A 17,746-nucleotide genomic window follows, 5' to 3' on the forward strand; every position below is an offset into this window, starting at 1 on the left:
TGATGAAGTTGGATTTTGTTCTGGGGTTTGGCTTTTTCTTTTTCTGTAGTTGGTTCTTGTCTGTCTTCTTTCTAGGGCGGGAGAATGGAGTAAAAACTGGGACATGTGTTGCCTGCGTCTATGTGCTGGGGGCAGTTCCTGGTCACAACAGTGATGCTCTTACTGCAGTCTCACATTTCTCTCTTAGAGGTCATAGTTTTTTCCTTTGTGTGAAGGCATGAGTCTTTCCTGGAGTATGTATCCATAGCCAGAGTGAGTGGCAGTATTTCAATGCAGAGCAACAGTCTCTCTCCTGGGTATTTCAGAGTGCGTTGCTTGTCACCAGCTCTGAAATACTGCTTTATAGCTGTGATGGGCTGCAGTGCAGATGTACCACTTGTATTTCTCAAGGTGTTTTAAAAAACTGCCACAGTCATGTAAGCCTTCTCTCTTGCAGTGAGAGAAACAGGTGAGATGTGAGAATTTATCAGCAAGGCTCTTGTTGTCATCATTCTTGAATGGAAACTGCCAGGAGCCCTGCTCATGGTATTAATCCTTATCCAGTGAGAAGAAGTCTAGCTTTGATTTCAGTGAGTACAAGATGTTTCTTTTATCTGCTGCTTGTCAGCCTCTCTATGTCATTGAACTTGAATCATTAGGCAAAAAGTTAAATGGTCAGGAAGAGATAGGTCTTTCAAAGCTGTAATAAGGCCAAATCCAAAAACTTTTAATAGGAAGGAGTGATTGAGGATCTGAGCTAAAAGTGCAGACAAAGCTGTTTGGTGGGTTCTCTTCGTGAAGAGCAACAGGGAAGTCAAGGAGAGTTCATTCTGCATTTCACTTCACCTGTGCTAGTCTGAGCTTCAGTAGTCTTTGTGGCAGGGTTTGAATGCTCTTGTTTGTTCTTACCAAAGATTTATCACAGTTGATGTGTGTAACCAGGAAATTCAGAGCAGGGTGGTGAGCTGTCAGCTGAAAGGGGTAGGTAAACTGTTTGCTCTTAGAAGTGAGTAGTAATCCAATTCTTCCAGCACCTGGCATATTGGTACTTTTCAGCTGTATTTGAGCTGCTCACAGTTTATCAATAGAAGCTGTGTTCTTGCATAAACAGAGAGCAAAAGACCTCCTTGTAATTAAATAATCAGTTGTCTAAATCTCATTTCATTAAGCTGAACACACAGTACAGACTAGAGAAGCGGTCCTGCACCAAGGCTGTTTAAACATACCAAACTTATAAGATTTGATTAGATTTTGTTCTTCTCTTTCTGTCTTCTCCATGTGAATCTAAGGCATGTGCAGATCATGCTCAGCTCTCTTTTTTTGTCTTGATTGTCTTCCTTATAACCCTCTCTTAGGCTTTTACACAACCCACATAATGGCACAGAGAAGCTCTTCACCCATTTATTGGTCTCACTCTGTTGCATCACTTTCTAACTGCCCCAAAGCACCTTCTTGCTCATCAGACAGCAGTGTATCTTTCACAAAGGAATGAAAGCAAGACTGTCTCAGGCTTGTCTTTGCAAGCTTAGGCATGTATTGAACATAAATATTACCTAATTTTTCACACTTGAAGGGCAATAAAACCCAAATTCTCAAAAGAAAGCATTAAGTGTAAGCACAACTGTTGTGTTTTACTGAGAACCTGGAAAAAAAAAGGCAACAAAAAGATGGGTTTATTTCTTATCAGAATATTTCACAGGAACAGCCTAAGTATATGTAATGGTACCAAAGCCTGTACTAATTCATGGTGATTTTCCATGTGGTATGAACAAATAGCAGAAGAGAATTTTATCAAAAGCCAGAAGACCTGCATTGCCTAGCCTAACGTTAGGCCCTTGTATGTCACTACTGCTTGCAAGCAGTGTGCTTACCTTGCTCTCCTCCTGCAGAGAGCAGAGACTGTAGATGAGCATCTCAGGAAGCTGGGAAGGTCACATATGATTGAGCCATTTTCTGAAGAACCTCTCTCTTTCCACTGAATCATGAAAAAGAATATCGAATATATAGAATGAAAGAACTGAGTGAGTTGGTGTTCTTAGAAGCCCTGTAAACAGACAGAGCTAGCTGAACATTTGCCTTTGTTTTTAAAAGATACAAGAACTGGCATCACCACTTATACCATGGAGTCTTTTGTACTTCCATCTTTAAATTGGTGCTCTTTTGGGCTGTTTCTCTTGTACGAGCGATCTGCTGTAGCCCAGCAAATAAATAATTCTAATAAGGCACCTGATCTCTTGGAGAAATCTGAGTTTCATTCTGCCGGGGTATACTGGTTCTCTAGTTCCCAGTGTAAGATTATGCACCTCAAGTTGTTTTGCAGATGTGCTCACAGGTACACACCATTACCATTCTCTCCTACTGTACTGCTAGGAACAGAAAGCGTAAAGGGATTCAGCAGTTCAAATTGCTCCCACGGCAGAGGTTCCTGAGGAGAGCAGTGTCATGTGTGGTACTGAGGAGTGAGAACATGGTCAAACATCAGGATGTTATCCTTGGGCCCTCCTTCTTTCTCTGTGACAGGTTTTCTGTATTATATTCTCCTTGTGCTAAAATTAAAAAAAAAAAAGAAACGAGAAAGCCACACTTACCTGTTGAAGGCATTGACATTACATCCAACACCCTTTGTTTTGAAGGCTGCTAGATACCTTAGAGAGAGAATCATGTGAGGCAGAAGCTATTTAGACTAAGCCTTCACTATTTATGTTGAAGTCGTAAGCAACTTGAGCTTGCCCCAAAAAGATCCAACAGCATTCCAGCTGATTGGAAGTGCTCCTTGTCTTATTGTTCCAAGTTCCCCTCTTGTAAGAAGGAGCCCTCCAGCAGGGTGTGGGGCAGAGGGAGAGAGAGTTTCTCCATGTAGCATTCTCCTCTGGTGTTTGCCCCCAGCAGCGCTTTGCTGGGATGTGCAGCACACTGTCTTGCACTCTTAGTGGGCAATCCTGTTAGCCCTGGCCAGTAGGAGGGCTGTGATCCAGCCTCTATGCTGCTGAGTTAGAAAAACACATGACCTGGGCTGCATCCAGCAGTTGAGGATGGAGGCCATCAAGCTGTGACATTAACCAGCTCTGGCTTCTGGCCTTGCAGAACTGTGTGATGCTCCCTGTGTTCATAGGTGGAAAAGCAGGAAAGATGTTGGTGTGATGTCTTCTTCCCCAGAAGCTTGTGGGTAGGATGGAGACCAAGGAACCCCTAAGTGCTGTATCAGGGAGGGAAAAGGAGTGGGAGGTGCTGAATGAAGGTCGTGGCTGTAGAATTTTTGCAGACAAACCAGTTGGCACCCATATGACTCTGAACCAGGTGTGCTTGTAGTATGAAAGTCTGACAGACCAGATTTCTCATTGGTATGGCTCTTACTGAAGTCATCACAAGTATGTTGGTATTGCACAGCAGCAGAACTGGGTTGTTGGTGTAGTTTCTTTCAGGTGCATCTGGGCATTTGGGTTACATGTCTAAACTCCACTTGCTCAAATAATCTGAAGCCTGAGATTACGAATATACAGAAATAGGTGTTCTTTTAAGGGCCACTTTACTTTTCGTTCTCTGAGAGTACGTATGATGTATAAAGATGCAGGTTTCTGAGTAATAACAAATGCCTGGGTTAACATTCTACCAAACACCAGATGTGAAACCCAGAGGCTAGCAAAGTATTTATTGAGGGAGTATCTGAGGAAGCTGTTCTTATTGATGCCAGCAGCTCCTGACTGCTAGTTAGTTAATCAAGTAAGTGTTTGTGGGTTGTTTTTTAATGACTAATTCCATTGCCAGCAGTGTCTTCAGGAAAAAAAAGGAAAAATGGAAGGAACAGGTGGTGCACACAACTTTTTTTTAAAAGGAAACAGCGTGTTGTAGAACTGCAAGCATCTGCTTCTACTTAATGCTTAGTCTTCAAACGCTGAGATGCCATTCGTTTAGTGGAATAAATTACTATACCGGCTACTAGGCCCTTAAAATACTTTTTAACCTTATTTTATTCAGTTAACCACATTCCTTATTACCTCCGGCATACCGTACCAGGAGGCTGGAAGGCAATAGGATAAATAGTTTTGATTAGATCCTTCTCCAGAGCAAAAAGTAGGAGTTTTAACTTCCATGGGAGTAGGAGCCAGACCTTTTTTTTGTGGTGGGCAGCAGTGACATCATCTGAGACAGTCTTGATGAAGAAATGTTGTGCCCTTTAATTCTAACCTGAAAGGTTTAAATAATGCCAGACAAATTTCTTTGGAGATAGAAAACATCTTTTATGAGATTATTTGATACAGCAGGAAAAATAGGTAAGTTTGCAGGTGAATGGTGAAGACCAGGATGAAAGTTTCTAATCCTGAAAGCTTTCTTGGTGTGTGGTTTTTTTCCCCTGCCCCCCAGGTGTAGGAGATACTATCTTTATCTACAAGATTTGCTTCACTTACAACCTTTGAAAATAGTGGCTGTAATGCCTTTACATCTCCAATGTCTTTTATTATTGGTGGGGAGAGAGCATTTCAGTGTGTGTAGCACCCAGAGGTAGAAGCTTTTCTGTTGCTTAGAGCTCCAACTCATAACCTGTTCATAGATTTTTATCTCTATTTCTTATGTCTTCACAGGTTTCTGGGCACATAACCACTTAACAAGTGATATGTCGAAAGTCTTTCTTCCATAAAGTCACTCACAGTTTTTTTTTCTACTGGTACCAGTAGCAACAGGACCAGGGTTAAAGCTATTCAATCTGATAGGATCGTGTGAAGTGTCTCACTGAAGCTCTGCCTAAAGGCAGTGTCAGATTTTCCAGTGTGGCCAGGTCTATAAGAGAACAGGGTTGACATCCCAAGGAAAAAAAGATTACAGTCATAGGAAGAATCAGTTATTTTTCTTCCAGTTCTTAAATGCTGTAGGCATAAACATGCCTCATCATCTAAAGGTAATACAGGTAATAAAGGTAATCCTTTTGTGTTGCTTCTCACCTTGGAAGCATATGGTACTAATGGGAAGCCATTCACCAAATTCTTGATTTTCAGGCTTTGAAAGGTGGACTGTAGAATTCACTTCATTTGTCTGAGCAATATATAAAGGGAGGAGTTACTGACTTTAAAACTTCCACATGAAACCCAACTGGGTTTGCTTGGAACTGATTTTCCTTTTTACTATTATAATACAGTATGTATATATATATATGTTAAATATATAAAAATAAATAATATTATATCAGTTTATCTTGTTGTATGAATGAAACATTTAACACTTTTAAGAATACACAAATCGTATGTCCTGTATTACATCTGTGGATATTTTTGTGTAGCTGAAATAACTTTTTCAAGTTTATAATTCCTAGGCTGTTAAGACTAGTGTCTCAAATCCTCATAAAAGCAAGTCAACTCTATGCTTCTAGGGGACCAGATAATGTTTTGATTCTGATCAAAAAAGAAAAAAATACTTCTTTAGACTTCCATGTCTCTGTTGTCCATATTTACCCACTGCTGGCACACAGGGCTGCTTACACTTTGCTGTGTTTCTCCATCACATAGGTTTGTAGTCCAAATGCTGTAAAATGTGGTGCTTTACATTGCCTGACATTGATATAAATGCACTTTTCTCACACTTCAGTGTTGTGGTTGCTTTGAGCTGAGCTTCCAAAGGCCCATATTCTGAATAAGAATCAATGGGAATGGTACTGCTGAAAATGTGAAAACCTCAATCCTTAGTTCTTAAGTGCATTTCTAGGAGAGATTTAGTTGTGGTGTAGAACTGTAGGCAAGAATTCAAACAATTCATGTGCTCTTGACAGGGCTGTCTCACTCTGACTTCTCTTTCCAACTGTTTTAATGAAAATCTCAGAGATAGGGGAAATTCAATGCATTACCAAATGCATTGGTGCTGCATTTGAAATCAGAGTTTTAAAAGCTTCTGTTAATTATTTTTTTCCTTGAGGGACCTGCTGACCTAAATAATGATCTTTCTATAGAAAACATTATGGAAGTATGTGTAATGTAGTTAGGAGCCAGGTGGGTGGTGAGGCTCTGTGTGTTTGAATGTTTACGTTTGAAAGGCTTTTGGACCTGGTTTGGAAAAACACCAGTCAGGGAATAGTGCCTGCACAAAAATTCTTGCTATGGAGGTGGAATGGGAGCTGAATGTAAAGGTGCAGGAGTTAAAAATGAGTTTGAACTCATCCAAGACCATGGGTAGAGGGAAGCCCCTGTTCTCCAGCAATGTACAGCCCCAATGTACAGACCATGGGTAGAGGGAAGCCCCTGTTCTCCAGCGCTGTGTCTTTGCCTGCCTTGTGACGAGGGTGCCAAGTTTAGAAGCTGGAAAAATGCCATGTTACTCTTTTGTACAGGTATTTTGTTCCAGAGTTGTGGCAGTGAAGAAGGAGCCTTCTTGGGGATCCAGTACTGAAGTACGAAGTGTCTCCATTAGGAGACACTGTTAGTGTTTCCAGTTTGCATGTGAGGAAATGAGGAACATTAAGATAATAATGCTATCTGCGGGCAGTAAGTAGGCAAATTGTGACCCAGCTGGGATCAGATTCCAATCTCCTGAGCCTCATGCAGCGCTTTGTTTTCTCTTCCATCAAAGTGCCTTTTTCTGCTGTACATCTTAATTAGCAGCTTATCCTGATCTAACAACTAAGAATGAGCTTCATAGTGCAAACAATAACAGTATGGGCAGATATGTGTATAAAATTGTATTTTGTTTCTAATTAGAGCAGGGGTGCATGCCTCTGAGACACTTTACAATGTGCTCAGAAGGAGAAAGTGTGGACTCCAACCCATCAAGTAGGAAACTATTGCTTTGGATGAAAAGCTGATGCTTTTTCAGGCAAATACAAAGGCAAGTTTCATATGTGAGAGCTGAGCTAGAAAGCTTGGTCTTTTAAATACAATTCTGACTAATTCTGCCACTGTTTTGTATTGGCAATTATGCATTTTTGTAATAAGCAAGAGCTGAAGCTAAAGATTGCTGTACTCAAGCTCTTCATGTCAGAATGAGACTGTGCATGTTGTATTTGTGCTAGAAGGCTTGAAGCATCAGGGCCAGATGCTTTTTTATCTCTGAAGTTGCTTAGGTCCATTGATTTCAATAGACTTGCACCCACATGCAGTTACAGCCAGCAAAAACAGGCTCTTGAGTCTCAGAAATACACCATGAAGATACTGAACAACATCTGTAGCATAGCAACAGGAAAGCCTTTATGCCTTTCTTATTTATGACTGGTCTCAGACCCTGGCAGTAATAGTGAGCATATGGTGGAGGGTTTGTTTTCTTTTTGGTCATGCCAGTCAAATTGTCTCGGAGCGTAATGCCGACCAAATTTTAAAAAACCAGATATGGTAGTGGTTCAAGGACTCAGGTTTGAGGAACATCATCTTTGGTTCAGTGCTAAGGTTTGGGAAGACATCACACAGCAGCATGACTCCATGATTTCTATTTGCTTTCCATGGCATTAACCTATCCCCTGTGTCAAGTTTGGCCTTCCTGATTCCATTAGAAACCATGCCAACAGGGTCTGGCATGTTTCCTCCCAGGCAGGACTGTTGCATGCTGTGTGGGCAGCAAAAGTCCCAGGCTGCTATCCCATGGCAGGCCCTTTCTGGGAATGAAAAAAAGTGCTTTTTGTACACAGCAGAGAAGGAGGTGCTGGAGCTGGGAAAATAGTTGGGGGCTGTGAGCAGGCAATTAAGTATTCCTCAGGATCAGCATCTCTGCTTGTGATAATCAGCATTGAGGCGTGAGATCAGTATGGCACCTGCTGATGCGGCTGCTTTTTGCCTGCTGTCAGTTGTCTCACAGTCTTATGCAAATAAACCATGTAAGAAAATGAATTACTTAAATCAAGCCAATTTGGAAGAATATCACCAGATTCTGTACCAGCCAGCCAGCCACCTGAAAGATGTCCTATATTTACACAAATGTAGCAATTGTGTTTTCCCCAGTATCTGTGTTTTTTACATTATTTGCCTTTAATTTGTTCAAAGGCAGAGTGGGAAGCAGCATTAGTGTCGTAAGTATATCCTGTAATTACACAACCGTAAGAAATAGAAAAAAGCCTTCTGGGTGTCTTCTACATTCTGGGATTTATTAGGTGTCCATGTGCTGACAGAACAAGATGGGAAATTGCTTTCAGTGTTCATTTGTTACCATGTGAGATGGAAGAATCAAGTCTCACAAAAACACTGTAGCGCAAGAACTTGGCTTTTTTGTTTCTGCTCATCATGGGCAATTCCCTCCCTTTTTAAAAAATGGTTTTCTGGTGTCTCAGTGAATAGACAAAAGTGATTCTTTGCAGTACTGGGGAGAGCACCTTACATGTAAAGGATATTTCAGAACAAAATCTAGAGCTGAGTTTGAAGTGTTTGGTCTGTTCCTACAGCACTGCTAATCACTAACTAAGAATAGAATAATTTGCAGTTCAGAGAAATGCTGTAATCTATTCATGCCTGTGGGAAAATATTGCTTTCACTGTGTTCTTTGGTGCAACTGTAATCATTTCAAAGAAAAGAGGTTAGGAAAGTGTGTTCTGGTGCATGTCAGCTGCAGCAGCTCTGTGTTTTCTTGGCTACTGTACTGATGCAAAACCGTCTATTCAGGAAGATGATAAAACCAAATGTGCAAACAGAAGGAGCTTGCCAGTCGTCCTGCAGTTCTGTGCTAGGACGTGATGGATGAAGTCAAACTGCCTGAGTGCTTGTGTTATTCCTGGCTGGAAAGGCCAGAGAGAAGTCAAAAGAGAAATGGGAGACGCCCAGACCCAGCTCCTGCTGGTGGGAGGACACCACTCTGGGACCCCCAAAATCAAACTCTTCTGTATCATGTGGCTGCAATGAAGGCAGCAGGTGTAAAGATGGGTGGGCCTTGCAGCCTGTTCGCTGAAGCAAGAAGGTTCAAATTCAGCTGAGCCATACATGGAGAAGCTTCCTAGTTGGAGGAGACCTGTGGGTTTCGTGGAGAATATGCCATTTAGACCCTGCAGGTTACCTGTACAAACAGTTTGGTAGGTAATTTCTTTTGAATTTCTTCTGATTTTTTTTAGCCAGAAGTCAGGAGCAAGATGTCAGTTTCCTTTATGCTGACTTCACCCACCCTTCCTCTGTGAGTCCTCATTGTGGTGGAAAGACCTGACTGGCATAAGGGGACTGCTCTTGTGTATAGAACCATTTCCTGTATTTCTCATTGAGAAGATGAGTTTTGAAGATGCAAGCACTCTTCTTTGGGAGCAGTATTCATAGGATGAATCATGGATGCTGGCCACTGATGTAGTTGGTGTCTTTTTTAAACTGTAATCTCTTTAAGCAGCTAAGGAATGAAGCTGAGGCTGAGGGTTACCCAGGTCTCTTCAAGGTTACAGAGTATATTTGCAGGAGAACCAATCTGCATCTCATTTTTAATCTTTAGAGTTAGTGTCAATGCAGAAGAGAGTAGGCAAGCCTCAAACAACTTTATTGTGGTTATGAATCATGTGTCTGGCACAGCAACTATGATTTGTGGTTTCAGGGCATTTTTAAAGTGCATGACTTTGTGGGTAAAACTTGCTCTTTCAAGTGTAAAAAAAAAAAAGAGAAGGACATTTAGATTAAGTAGAATGACTGAGACTTGGTCTAGAAGTTTTAAAAAAGCAGTGGGGTATTTTTCTGTATTAAACATCAGTTTAGAGTCTTTGAGCAGGAAAGCCTAAGATTAGCTTTACAGGTCTGGAAATATTGCTGGCCTGTCTGCAAATCCTGTGTTTCCCTCTTGCACAGAGCCCTTTGTAGCTGGTGGCAGGGAATGGCATTTTGCAGAACCTTCTATCAGTGGGCAACACGATCCAGCCCTGCAGCCAGGTCAGTGCAGGCTGAACCCTTGCTGTAAGGTTAAGGGGGTGGTCAGTGCATTCTTCTCTGTAATGGTTCAGAGTAGACACTGCCCTGTCTCTATTAGATTGTGTCTGCCTTCATCAGGAGCCAGTATCTGCTCCCTAATTAGCTATATACAGCACTTGGAAGTTGGAATTTGGGTGTAAGTTCAGTAATGGCACGTGTGGAATCAGAAAGACATAGAGAAATGGGGTAAAAGTCTGAGTTTTGCATTTGCAGGTGCAGACATAGTGAAGGGGGATGTAAGCCCACAGAGTGTTTTTCATACCAACTTTCACAAGGGCAGGAGATCTCAGAAGGCCATTATCTACCCTATGAGTCTGAAAATAGACTCTTTGGTCTAGGGGATAAACAAAAATGATGCTGTGTTAATGAAAGTATTTGGGACCTGGTCTGGTCACATTGCTCTGGGTCTTTTTTCCAGGCAGATTGAACAAAATATTTTAGCTGTGAAATTCTGAGAAACAGCCTGTAAAATGTCAGTGCTTGCATTTCTAGAAAGGCTACTTTCTTCAGCTGATAGATTTCCTCTGCAAGTATGCTGCTTAGTTTTGAAGGTTTATGTGAATTCAGTGTGTGTCTCAATACGTGTGCCAGTAGACTCTTTGCATGGGAACTGTCACATTCACCACTTTGAATTAAAGCTGTCTTTAATTCTCCTGTTTAAATCTTGCCCTCCTCTGGAGATGTTTTCTGATTTCCCCTTGATTAACAAGTATTGCTGCAGACCCTCTTCTCCACCAGTGAGCAGTGGACCAGGGCGTATTGGTGAGTTTTTGGGAGATGGGCACTGCTCTTGCCCCCCTACACATCTTGTGTTTCGGAGACACACAGCCTGTATATTTTATGGGGCATTGTGTCTTTCCACAGAGTCCCTGTGATTGTGTATCTCCTCTTGGTCTTGTGTAATGTGGTTGTGCTGCATTGTGCTAGGTCATGCTTTTAAACCACAGGACTTCTGAGTGCTGATTGCAAATTGAAAAGGAAAGACTTCTTGGATTTTCAGCAGGAAAACAGTAGAAGACATGACCTTTCTTCTGCTCCTTGGGGTGGAGCAGATATCCTTGTAGTGTTCTGCTTTGAAACAAATTGGTAAATAGGAGGGATGTTTTGATCTATAACAGGTTAGCTGCAGAGGTCTTTGTAGGCTTCCTAGGTGCTGAAGGAGATGGAGTGGAAAAGACATTTCATAGAGATGAGAACTTGGAAAGAAAATTCATGCAGAGATGTAGAAATAGCTTATTCAGGCAGGAATAACAAAATCTAGGAAAGTTAGGCCAAATGAAGCAGTGCAGATGAAAATTTTGCCTGAGCACAGAGCACAGGCTGTAACTATTTACCATGATGAGGTTAGATAGGGGATGGTGTAAGCTGCAAGGAGTGTAGCAGCTAGGAAATAAAAGTGGCCAAAAGGTCAGTGCTCAGTTAGGTAAATGAGCCATGTTGTAGGACAGGGCAGGGGCGCAGTGCCAGAGCTCCTTGGAGATGTGATTCCAGAGGTGATGTATTCTGGTGTTGTCATTGACGAGAACAGGGCTGACAATGACTGGCTGCACCTTCTGTGCTAGTTTGAATTCATAGGGATTTGCTGTGATGAAGTTAGTACACTATGGTCTGCACATAAAGAGTTGGTGAAAAACTAAAGGGTTCTCTCATGACCATTGTTTTTTACAGTTTTCATACTTTGCAGTACTCTGTAGCTGTGTATGATACAGGAGACAACTTGTCTCCCCAGGTGAGGGGGAATCTAGCAGATGTGAGCCTTGTGGGGGTCTGGAGGAGCCTGTGACCTGCCTCTTGATGAGCAGGGTGCAGAATTGATTTAAAGACACTTCAGTGGAGAGAGGCACAATGTTCAGCTCCACATTTTGTAAGAGCATGTCTTCCTGTAGTGGGAACAGCATTGGTTTCAGGTATTAAATGCTACACGTGAATAAAGGGAGAGACAGTGTCTTAAATATCTTGAACTTCAATTTGTCTTCTAGTAAACATAACTTCCTAATCCCCCTTTCTGTTTGCTGGCTGTTGGAAGATGGATTTCCGTTATCAAACATGATTATGACCCGAGTTTTTTACTGAGCTTTCAATATCGATTTAATGGCAAGTACTTGGGAAATACACAGTTCTACATGTTATGGGATACTTCTTTGAAATGTTTTTCTTGTAAAATAACAAATGGAACAAGATACTTGTTAGAGTACTATAGGAACAGTTGTTGCATGATTGTATTAGGAAGGGTCTAAACTAGGCATAAAAGTGACTTTAAAGCCTAACTTCTGAATTACTGTTATTTTTGACCATTACATAGTTCTGAGAGTACCCACCAGGAGGTGACAACACTGCCACATACCTGTCCAACCAACTTACCTATGCTTCCAAGACCAGATGTTCTATGTGTTACATATTTAAATGTGCAGTTTCATGTAACTTCTTCCCCAGACCAGTCCTTTCTTATGGTCTAGGTTTTGGTCTTCATACCCATGTCTGCAGCCCAGCAAACTGCTGTAATTTAGCACTGCTGCAGGTCCCTTGCTGTTGTGCTGGCTGCATGAGAGCCAAACTCTGCTGCAGCATTGGATTTGCAGGACAGCAGTGGGAGTGTTAGGGGAAGAAGGTGCTAGTTAGTATGTGTGTGGGGTGCAGAATATGATCCTTAATAAGTACAGAAAACAGGTGCTGAGGATGGAGGAGTTACCAAGTTTCTAGAAAAGCTGGTGAATGGCTTTTCTAGGAATGATAGTTTAGAGCCATGTAGTGGAAACAGTAGAACCAGCCTGAAAAATTGGCTCAGCAAGATCATGGTAGCTCAGCAAATGGTAGAAAAAAGTCCTAGGTTTTCTTGTTCTTTATTAGTGTGGTATCAGGACTGATCCAAAGTTTGGTGTGCATGTATATGTGTATGTGTGACCATGACTAGCTTTGAAAACTGTGATGGCAGAGCACAGTGTAATATCTCTGTCAATCTTGGTCCCTTGACCAGCAGAAAGGGCGAGTGGGTTGCAGGCAGGCTGTGCTCCAAGCCCAGTTCTGCTGTTGATTTCCTGGGTGACCTCAAACAATATAACAATAGGGGTAGTGATATACTTAGCATGCTGCTTAGCAAGTCTGCTGTCCTTACGTGTGCGTTAGTAGTGTTGCTGTTGGGAAAACTGGTTTCGTAAACAAAAACAAGCTTTCAGAGAAGAGTTGGCATAATTTGAGAGAGGCCTATGGTTTACTGCCTGCAGAGCGCTGAGGAGTAACTAGTAAAAGCTTCTTGAAGTCCTAGCCAGATTTAACAGCCAAACTGTCATCATCATTGCACATCACAAAAGCTGTTTGGGAGGAGATTTACCTGTTTGTTCATTCATGGCTTAGACCAACAACAATACCCTGCAATAGCAGCCACATTTGTGCAAACATTTCCTCATTCTGTGACGAAGGCACTCATATTGGCAGGTTAGGAAATGATTATATTAAAAGGTTTTGCCTATAGCTGTGGACCTGGTTAAGTAATATGCTATTAAGCTCAATTAGAGTGGTAGAGTAAAAACAGATGTAATACTTGTGCAAGGAAAGAGCATGTAAAGACCTGAATAAATGAGGTGTTATGAATCATGCTCCTTTATGTGAGTAGAGCCACTGAAGTCAGGGTCTCTGCACCTCTGTTTCATGGTGTTTCTGTTACTGTTTTGTTGACTTTATTTCGATGCCTTTTGTTGACTGAAACATTTAAACGTATTTATTTTAAAACCCAGTAACTGAAACTTGATACCACAAATGAACAAAGTGGACAAAGCATCTTCTGGAATCCTTTATGCTTTGCTGGTATGGACTGGAAAGAGACAGCCTCTCTGTTCCCTTTCCTCCCAACTGCACAAGATTGCAAGTTAGGTTGTCCTGTGGTAACATGCCTTTTGGAGGGAGTGTAAAACCATCCTGTCCCTGCATGATCCATGTAATACGTGGGAAAAATTTTTCTATCTAGTAACCAATGAGGACAATTTCCTGTAAGCCAGTTCTTGTGGTCTCTGGTCTCCAGCCAGATCTATTTTTACTGCCTTTTTCTTCTTTTTTTTTTTTTTCCTGCCCCCCTAATTTATTTTTTCTTGAAAAGAAAAAAATGTCTGTTTGGCAGTGTTACTGTCATGATTCTTACATGCAGACCGGCTACAGTTCCAAAAGGCACCAACAAAGGTAACATATATTCTGATCACCTTGAATTGAAGCTTTTGAGCCACATCATAAAGTCAGCATCAGTGCATGAGAGCAGAAGAGAGGGAACATTTGCCTGTGCTGGTTATCACTGTTGAGCTAAAGCCGAGTTCAAGTAATTTGGTGTTACTGCAGCCAAAAGCATTTTGGTTCTGATACTGCTGACCCTTGGGCTGATGTAACATAAGGATCTAAGGAGCATATAAGTAGTTGCAGTAGAAGGCCTGATAATGCACCTGACCAGTGAATAAAACCGAGGAGACTTACACTGAGAGTGCAAGAGGAGTCTATTACTGTCCAATCTGGTGTTAGTGAAGGAGGTCTGAGTGTATAGGCAGAGTGAGCAAATTAAATGGGATCCAACTAAAAGTGCAGGAGGGTAGAGATGTGAGAGGGGAGTCATTTAGAACAGTCATTTTCCACTAATATAAATGGATATCCTGGCTGCAGCTATAGAAATGTCATGCTGCAAGTCATATGTGTATTTAAAACCAATCTCAGTTTGTTTGAACTTTCTTCCCAAGATTTAGGTATCTGTAAATCTTTCAAAAAACAGTTAACGTCACGCAGCAGGAGAGTGAGTTGGAGATACGAGTCTATGATGATAGAAATTGGGCTTGGAAGGCATTCTGATAGCCAGGTTCTTAGGAGTGCTGAAGGAGAAAGGCAGGGCAATGCTGTGACAATTACTGTTTCACAGATCATAGTGTCAGCTTTGGAGTGCTTTTTCCCCCTCAACTTTGCAAATCTCATTTCTGGACTGGATCCAGAAAGCTGCACATTCTGCAAGCAAAAAGCCAGAAGCATGCAATGTACGCACGAGGCAAAGGGTGGATTTCCTAATAAAGGGACAGTGAATGTGTGTGTTGGAGCTTTCAACCAGATGCCCTGGTTAGTACCCGCAGTAAGGTAATTAGATATTTAATTAGGAAGATGAGTATACCTGCTTTCCCATAGCTAGTAACAGTTGACAAAAGACATGGAAAACTTAGCCTCAGGAGTCATTTGGAATCTGAAACACAGTTTGTACAAGTCAGATCTAGCAATAGTTGGATTTTCCTCCCATTACATTAGTGTGTTGAATGGTTGTTGGTTATGTTTTAAATGTTAACCTGGTTACTCTAGGATGAGCACATGTGGTCCTCTGATCTTGAAAATGGGAAGCATTTAAAAAGTTGCCATTAGGTTTTTCATGTGGTTTCTGGATACTGATCCTTGGAGCCACTGTGACACTTGTTAGTTCTCAGTGAAAAAATGCTTTCATGTATTTTTTAAGAAATAGATTATATTCAGAAGATGTACTGAAATCGCTTTTTTGTAAAATGAGATATTGGCAAATTTTTTGTGCTACAATGACAATAAATCATCATTGGCAGATTTGAGAGGAGGTGTGACTTCTGCCCTCTCAACAAGGTGCCACTATTGCTTTGAGACGTTGCTGGGCGGCGGGAAGAGTTATTCTGGTCTTCACTGGACACAGCTGCAGCCTTCGCAGCAGTGGCATTGGACTGACATTTTGTTGCAGGAAATCATCTGGTTATTACATGTTATTCCTGGGAGTTGCAGCATTACTTCAGCTAAATACTGTTGGGTAGATTGGCAGTGATATTTGCTGTGAATCATCCTCGCTAATGAACCCCTTTGATAGAGAAACAATAGTTATTAGCGAGATGACGTTTCTGTTGTGAATCCCTATGCCTTTTTATCTTTATTGTCCTCCGTGAACTATTTTGCGAGTTACCATTGGGCTGAAGGGCCTCATTCTCTTCATTGTAGAATCAAATATGTTGGTGTGAGTGGAAAATGCCTTTAATAACATGAGGGGCTTTTTGTTATTTTTGTGTTCCAAAGGTGTTTGCTTCTGTCGTGTTTTTATTCTGGTTTTTTTTTACATTTGAGTAATCATGAATGACTGGAATACCTTGAATCAGTGATACTTGGAAGTGCTGCAGGTAGACTGTTTAATGGTATTTTTGAAGTGCCAGATTGAGGAACATGGACATTAAATGATAAAGGTGATACAGTTGCCTTGGAATGCTGCTATTTCCCATCACTTTAGGAAGTGATAGGCTTCTTCCCTCCAGAAAAATAATGAAGTACAGTCTTAATTTTCAAGGCCATAAATAGATTCTAGAGGATTATGTGTATGATTAAAGTTATTCTCTTACATAAGAGCTTTTTCCTAGGCTGTGGCCTGAAGCCTGAGATATGAATGTGACTGTTTGTTGTCTGTCTGCTTAAACATCCTTCTTCTCTTGGCTCCTGGTTGTGCAGAAGAGATGTTAGTGAACTCAGCTCGTGTCCTAAGGAGATCAGCCTCATGGTCAGTGAAACTGCTGAGTGAATGGAACAAAATGTGCAAAAAATATTTAAAATGGAGATGATCTATTACATTGTCTGGAGTCCACTATGTCTGAGGATGGGGTACAAGGCTGGAGGAAGCTCTGGTCATTCCAGCATGGTAATGCTTACATCCCAAGTACCATCTACATGGTGCATTGAGAGCATAGGAGTATGCTATTTTTAAAAAAAAGTCTCTCTCTTGTAACCCAGATTACATCTCTCTAGAGTAAAAGCGTGTTTATACTACAAAAAAAGGGAGTTGACATCTGTTTAGCAACCCATCAGATAAAAGAGACAGTTCTTTTCCAGTTGCATCTGAAACACCTGATGCTTTTGGTGGAACATGCTTGGTGTGTGTACACATTCATCTGTGCAACCTTGTTTTTCCTTGCAAAATTGAACTGTACACTATTATGCCCATCTTTGGAAACACACTGATTCCTTGTTTGACTTTAGAGTGATTTGAACTGTAGAATTCTGCCCTGCTCCCCACTCTGATTTTAAATGTTCTCCTTGAGGCAGAGGAATGAATGCTCTAGGTGAAGCATACAGGATCAGTCCAGGAGATGTCTGTGGATGTAGGTGTGGACCAGGCAGTAAAAGAAGATTCTTTAGAAGCTTGAGAATTAGCAGAGGATGTAAAGAGGTTTTGTGCTTCTATGGGTGGAAACCAGTTTGTGCCGGTACTTCCAGGGCTATCCTAGTGGTGGTTTAGCTCATGAGAAAACATCAAAGGCCATGAGTAATTGCATTCTCCAGAGCTCCTTTCAAAAGCAGAAAACCATGATGGAAGTGATGCCACAAAGGCTCACCCAAATGGGTGTTTTTATCTACACAGTTTCTGGCATTTAGGCAGCTATCCTTCCAGTTTAATAATACTGAGTCACACCTTTTGTTTCTATCCTTCAAGTCACCAAGGTATCTCTCTTGTCCTCTACTCATGCAAAGCAAGAAAGGATTAGAGACACTTTCCAGACAGGAGAGCAGGGAAGTTTCAGCAGCAAGGGAGCCACTCCAGCTGGTGCTCAGTCTCATAGCAAGGAATGCAGTGATGAGACCTGTGTGAGGAGCTGAGTTTCTCAGCAGCAATGTGAGTCACATCCCTGCTTTCCCAGCATGTGTGGGGCACTTGGCAAAGGGGTGGCTTTGCTGGCCATTTATTTGCTGGAGACTTTTCTGCTAAAGCAGGTGCTCTGTTGAGGACTTAACCCTGCTATGCATCTTAGACTTTGTCTTATATCCTTTTCCATTTTTTTCTATTTTCTTCCAGTTTTTTTTTCATGGTCCCTTTAATGAAAGAGGGTCTGTGTATTAGTGTAAGTTTTAGCAGTACTTCAGAAAACAGGTAGGTTTGCATTTGTATGGGAGACTTATATCCCCTTTTTGTGTAGTCCTTGTAG

At 41.5% G+C, this 17,746-nt stretch overlaps 1 protein-coding gene across 44 annotated transcripts in view; it reads left to right on the plus strand.

Moving 5' to 3' along the window:
* The window catches only part of MAP2 (microtubule associated protein 2), a 248,766-nt gene that overhangs the window by 56,841 nt on the left and 174,179 nt on the right, over positions 1-17,746 (plus strand). The gene's annotated exons all lie outside the window — the stretch shown is intronic.

Source organism: Corvus moneduloides, chromosome 7 (genome assembly GCF_009650955.1).
Source record: "Corvus moneduloides isolate bCorMon1 chromosome 7, bCorMon1.pri, whole genome shotgun sequence".
Taxonomy (NCBI): domain Eukaryota; kingdom Metazoa; phylum Chordata; class Aves; order Passeriformes; family Corvidae; genus Corvus; species Corvus moneduloides.